Here is a 6,027-nt window from a genome sequence, read left to right as displayed (position 1 = left end):
CACTCCTCAGTCAGTTTCATTTCAGCCAGGTCATAGCGTCCTCTTGATGATGATGATGATGATGATAATAAATTTTTATGGCGCAAAGGCATCTATTGCCAAAGAGCGCCATGGCACAAGGTATTTTCCGACTTCACAAGGTGGGATCAAAGACCCCACATTTTCACAGTAAATTTCACAGTAAATAAGCCGAGCACCAGGCCAGGGGAAAGCTTGTACCCATTGTATCACTGGTGTGTACCCGCGGCACTGAGGATCGAACGCCGCACCTCCCACATTAGAGGCGGATGCTCAACCACTTCGCCACCGCCGCGGTGCAGCACAGTCCTGTCTTGTTTGTTCCTTGTCTTCTGTGTGCGTTTTATTCATGCTGCGAAACTTGTCTCCGTTATGCACTTCCCTAATGGAGGACAGGAGGATGGTTGTCGGGGGGTTAGAGGGTATCCCCCCTAGACACCACCTGACATTGTCAGCAGGTGGAGGCTTCACACAGACGCCGGACAGTTCTCGCCTTCGTGGCCTCCTTATTGATACCGCATAAAAAATACTTAGGTTCACATGCCGTTTTTCACCCCCTCCCCTCCCCGTTAGCGACATTACCCCAGGCATTTAAAAGCAAAAGCTGCTGCCGAAATTCGATTGCCTTCTTGGGTAACAGATTAGGCTTCACAAAGAGATAAGCGCAGCAGGAAGTGACAAAGGTTAGAGTGAACGGTGGAGTTTATGAAGTTTCATGTAATAAGGCGGTGCCAGCGTGGCCCTGGACAGATAGGAAAGCAATGGCAGATGCCTTTGTTATGTAGCTGCCGTTGAAAGGCTCATGTTAGCTACGATTACCACTTAAAGCAGGCGGCTTACAAAATCCTAAGAAATGACATTAACGGGTGGGCTTTTAAAGGACATTTAAGAGCAGCGATGGCGTAGAGGCAGAGCGTCCGCCTCGCGTGCAAGAGGACCGGGGTTAGAATCCCTGTGCCGTGGAATTCTCCACCAGGTATGAAAAAAACTCCGAGTGTCGATGGAATTGCATAACCAGGCCTGGGGTGCAGCCTCATCTTGGTGACCAGAACCGACAACGCACTCCCTCACAAGAACAGGATTTGGCCACCCTGTTGCAGTACTTGGCCACAACGTTCCACGAACAAACCAATTAACCCGCGACCCTTAGTCCCCAGCGGCTGCGGAGCAACCGACCAAGGCGGCGGTCAGACACGTGACGAAGCGGAGGGTGCTAAGAATCTTTTTCTCATGACAGGCCGCAATTCGAACCTTCTCTAGATAGGCTAACCTCGCAGTGCTGTTCGAGGAGTTAGCGGGCATTAAATGGGATGTCATAGGGTTTAGTGAAGTTAGGCGGACAGGTGAGCAGTATTCAGTGCTAAAAGACGGGCACATACTGTGCACTCGCGGATTAGTGGATAGACGCGAACTAGGTGGGGGATTCCTGATTAATCAGGATGTAGCTGACAATGTGAAGGAGCTTTATAATATTAACGAGAGGGTAGCAGCTATTGTAATTAGGCTCTATAGGAGGCACAAGCAAAAGGTGGTGCAGGCTACTAGCCTACAGTCCAGGCATGATGACCAGACCGTTGAAGCTTCTTTGAAGAAGTGGAAGCGCAAATGAACAAAGTAAACTCACAGTACACTCTACTGATGGGCGAGCAGGCTGGCGACCAGGCGGTAGGCGACTATGAGATAGGTTGTAAGAACAGTAAGGAAGAATTATTAGCAGAGTTCGCAGATAGAAATAATTTACGTATCATGAATACCTTCTTCCGCAAACGAGAGAACAGGAAGTGGACCTGGAAGAGCCTCAATGGTGAGACTAAAAATCAAATCGACTTCATACTATGCGCTCAACCTGGCATCCTTCAGGATGTGGACGTCCACGGACAGGTCCGCTATAGCGACCACAGAATGATAAGGTCTCGATTTAGCTTAGAATTGAAGAGAGAACGGAAGAAACTAGTGAAGAGGAAGTCCATTAACAAGTTAGTGGTAAGGTGGGAAACAGAGGAATTCATAGTATCGCTGCACAGATATTCAGCTTTAACTGAGGCAGACGATCTTATTGCTCATACAGTGGACGATAATCTGACAGCTACCACTACGGAGTGCGCAGTAGAAGTAGGCGGTAGGAGCGTTCGGCTGAATAGCGGCAAGATATCTCAGGAGACGAAAGATCTGATTAAGAAACGCCAAAGCATGAGGACATCTAACCCTACAGTCAGAATAGAAGTAGCAGAGCTACCGAAGTTCACACTGGTAGCAGAGATAAGGAAGCTTAATATGGAGAGAATCGTGCATGCTCTAAAGAACGGAGGTAGCGTAAAAGTGGTGAAGAGGAAACTAGGCATAGGTAAAAACCAGATGTATGTGTTAAGAGACAAGGAGGGCAACGTCATTATACAATATAGAGAAGACAGTTAAAGTAGCCGAAGAGTTTTACACAAATATATACAGCAGCCAATGTAATTAGAACGTTAATTAGAGCGACAGTAGCGCACATCAATGCATCATCCTGCCAGTTACGAAAGAGGCAGTAAAGAAAACTTTAGGAGCAATTCGAAGGGGAAAAGCAGTTGATGAGGATCAGGTAACGACAAATCTTTTGATGGACGGAGTGGAGATTGTGCTAGAAAAACTAGCCACCCTGTAAACGCAGTGCCTTATGACCTCGACCGTATCAGAAGCTTCGAAGAACACAAACATTATCTTAATTCATAAGAAAGGAGACGCCACGATCTTGAAAAATTACAGACCGATCAGCTTACTGTCCGTTGCCTACGAGGTATTTACTAAGGTAATCCCTAGTATAGTCAGGGCACCCTTAGACCAAATACTGATCAACCAAATGATCAGGCAGGCTTTCGTAAAGGATATTACAGAATTGATTTTGTTAACTCTATCAATCAGGTGATCGATAAAATGCGCTAAATATAACCAACCCCCATATATAGCCTTCATTGATTACTAGAAAGCATTCGACTCATTGGAAAGAAACCTGAGCAGTTATACATGCGTTGCGGAATCAGGGTGTCACGACGTAGCTAACGTACGTCGTGGTAAGGCGTGAGGAGTGCCGCAGAAGGGGAGCAGGAGAATGTGCGGACAAAAGGGAGAGGTTCTCAAAACGGCGTCGCGCGCGAGTTTTTTTCATTTTTTTTTCATTTCATTTTTTTATTTGTTCTTCACAACATGACGTACACATTGTGAAAGGAGCCAAGAAGAAAAGCCGTTCCTTTACGGCTTGAAAAAAAATCTTGGTCCCCCCTGCCATTGACGGCAACGAAGCAACACAATCCAGAAACTAATGTACAGAAAAAAAAATATACAGAAATATACAGAGACAAACAAAATTATAACTTGGCATTTTTATGAAAGGTATGGCGACAAGCTCATGGAACGGTCGGGAAATAAAGACATGCAGTCATAATGAAACAGTGGCTAAATATCTGTACAAGGTGTTTTGTTTATGAAATGTGTGGTGTGTATTAGGGACATGCAAATTAATAAAACAACGCCTTCAGGTTCCGGAAATTTAGTCCTAAAATATCTGTTCCCGCTTTAATATGTTCATTTAGTAATCGAGGCAGGTTATTCCTAAGACTCTGAAACCCATAGTTCGTACGGCATTTTGGCACTTTCCAACGGTCTGTTGTCCTCGTATTGTAGGCCGCGTTGCCTATTAATTCTCTGCCTCGGCCTAAGCGAGTGAGGAATGGCCTGTTTTTGGAAGTCGGTCCGTCTGAAACACGAGACGACGACAGGACGGCTTGAGTGGATCGGCGCTGCGCGTTTTTATTCTTAACCTTCTTGCTGGTTGGCCAGAGCGGCTAACAGCGACGCGTTTGTTGTAAATTGTTTTTCTCTCCTCTCGTTGTAGCATTTTCTAGTTTGCCACGGCAGCTTGCAGCAAGGCGTGTGTTTTATATTGTGTGCTTCTGTTTTGCATTGTGATATCTTGTCTCCGAAAGGAGGCGGAAAGGTCATATTTTGGCTGAGGATGTAGTTTTGGCGGGAATACAATGAGATGATTGCGCGCGAAGGAGAGCGAGAGAGGTTGGAGTGTGGCAGCTGGACAGATCGGTCGTGTGTGGCCGGTGATGGTCCCGGGATCGCGGAGTTGGAGATGCGAGTTCCTTGAGCGGCAGCCGGACAGGTTAGCCGTATGGTGGCCGACGGTGGTCCGGAGTCGCGGGAGTTTAAAGTTTTGTTTTAGTTAAAGCCGAGAGGCCGAAATCATCCGCCATATGTAAATAAGTTCTCTAAATATTGTAATAAATAACTTTTTGACGAAAGTCTTCCAAGTGTCAACGTCAGAACACCGGCACACCAGTCTGAATCTCAACAGTCGTGAAGTACGTCCTCCGGGTCACTAACGAGACCCGCCCTCTACCACTCCGTGAACATCAGGATAGAACAAGATCCACAGAGACAGGGAAAGAATTCGTAACTCAGGGTGTAGAAGACCCTTATGTCAAAATACTGGATGATATACGAAGCACTTGCACAGCTATCAGAATCCTCTATAAATAATGAACGGCGTCAGGCAAGGGGAGACAATCTCGCCAATGCTATTCACCGCCTGTTTACAGGAGGTATTCCGAGGCCTGAATTGGGAACAGCTGGGGATAAAGATTAATGAGAATACCTAAATAATCTGCAATCCGCTGATGACACTGCATTGCTGAGTCACTCAGGAGGTGAACTGCAAATCATGATTAATGAGTTAGACAGGCAGAGCAGAACGTTGGATCTAAAAATTAACATGCACAAAACGAAAGCAGTGTTCAACAGCCCCGCAAGAGAACAGCAGTTCACAATTGGCAGCGAGGTGCTGGAAGTGGTAGAGGAATACGTGTACTTAGGGCAAGTAGTGACAGTTGATCCGGATCATGAGAGGGAAGTAACTAGAAGGATAAGAATGGGGTGGAGCGCATATGGCAGGTTCTCTCCGATCATGAATGGCAGTTTAGCAATATCCCTCATGAGAAAAGCGTACAGCAGCTGTATATTACCGGTACTCACCTACGGGGAAAAAACGTGCAGGCTGACGAAAAGGATTCAGCTCAAGTTAAGGGCAACGCAGCGAGCCATGGAAAGAAAAAATCATAGGTGTAACGTTAAGAGACCGGAAGCGGGCAGAGTAGGTGAGGGAACAAACGCGTGTTAATGGCAATCCTACTCGAAATCAAGGGAAAGAAATGGGCTTGGGCAGGGCATGTACTGCGAAGGCAAGATAAGCGCTGGTCCTTAAGGGTAACGGAGATTACTCCAAGTGAAGGCAAGCGTAGTAGGGGGCGGCAGAAGGTTAGGTGGGTGTGCGAAATAAAGAAATTTGCAGGCATAGGTTGGGCACAGCTGTCAAAGGACAGGGTTAATTGGAGAGACATGGTAGCGGCCTTTGCCCTGGAGTAGGTGTAGTCAGGCTGATGATGATTGTTTAAGGAGTGAGCAATTTTCATGTTTATCAGTTTGCCTCTCTTCAAAGTTACGTATCAAATAACTATGGCTTATTCACAGCCTCTTAAAGATTCACGTACATACTCGCGAAGAGAATTTGAAGTTTTTGCTGAATTTTGATGATAGAATTTTGATGTTTACCGCCCCAAAGCGACTTAAACTATTAGGAACGCCATGCTGGAGGGCTCCAGACAATTTTGGCTACCCGGGGTTCTTTAACGTGCACTTACCACCGCCTTGGTCTGTGTCTCCGCAGCCGCTGAGAGCAGTGAGGTTGTGGCCAAGTACTACACCAGCGTGGGCATATCTTGTTCTGGTGAGGGAGTGCTTTGCGGGTTTTCGTCAACGAAATCAGGCAACACCCAAGGCCTCGTTATGCAATATACCATCGACACGTGGAGTTCACAAAGACTCAGGGAACATCTCGCAAGGCAGAGAATAATGAGCCGAGAAACGACGATAACGCAGTGTACACTTACACGTAGGGCTCTCCTGTTATGACGTGGCGATCAACGAGAGAGATACGTGTAAAAGTACCAGGATCATCATCATCAGCCT

Source organism: Amblyomma americanum, chromosome 9 (genome assembly GCF_052857255.1).
Source record: "Amblyomma americanum isolate KBUSLIRL-KWMA chromosome 9, ASM5285725v1, whole genome shotgun sequence".
Classification (NCBI taxonomy): domain Eukaryota; kingdom Metazoa; phylum Arthropoda; class Arachnida; order Ixodida; family Ixodidae; genus Amblyomma; species Amblyomma americanum.
Note: the sequence above shows the minus strand (reverse complement) of the source record.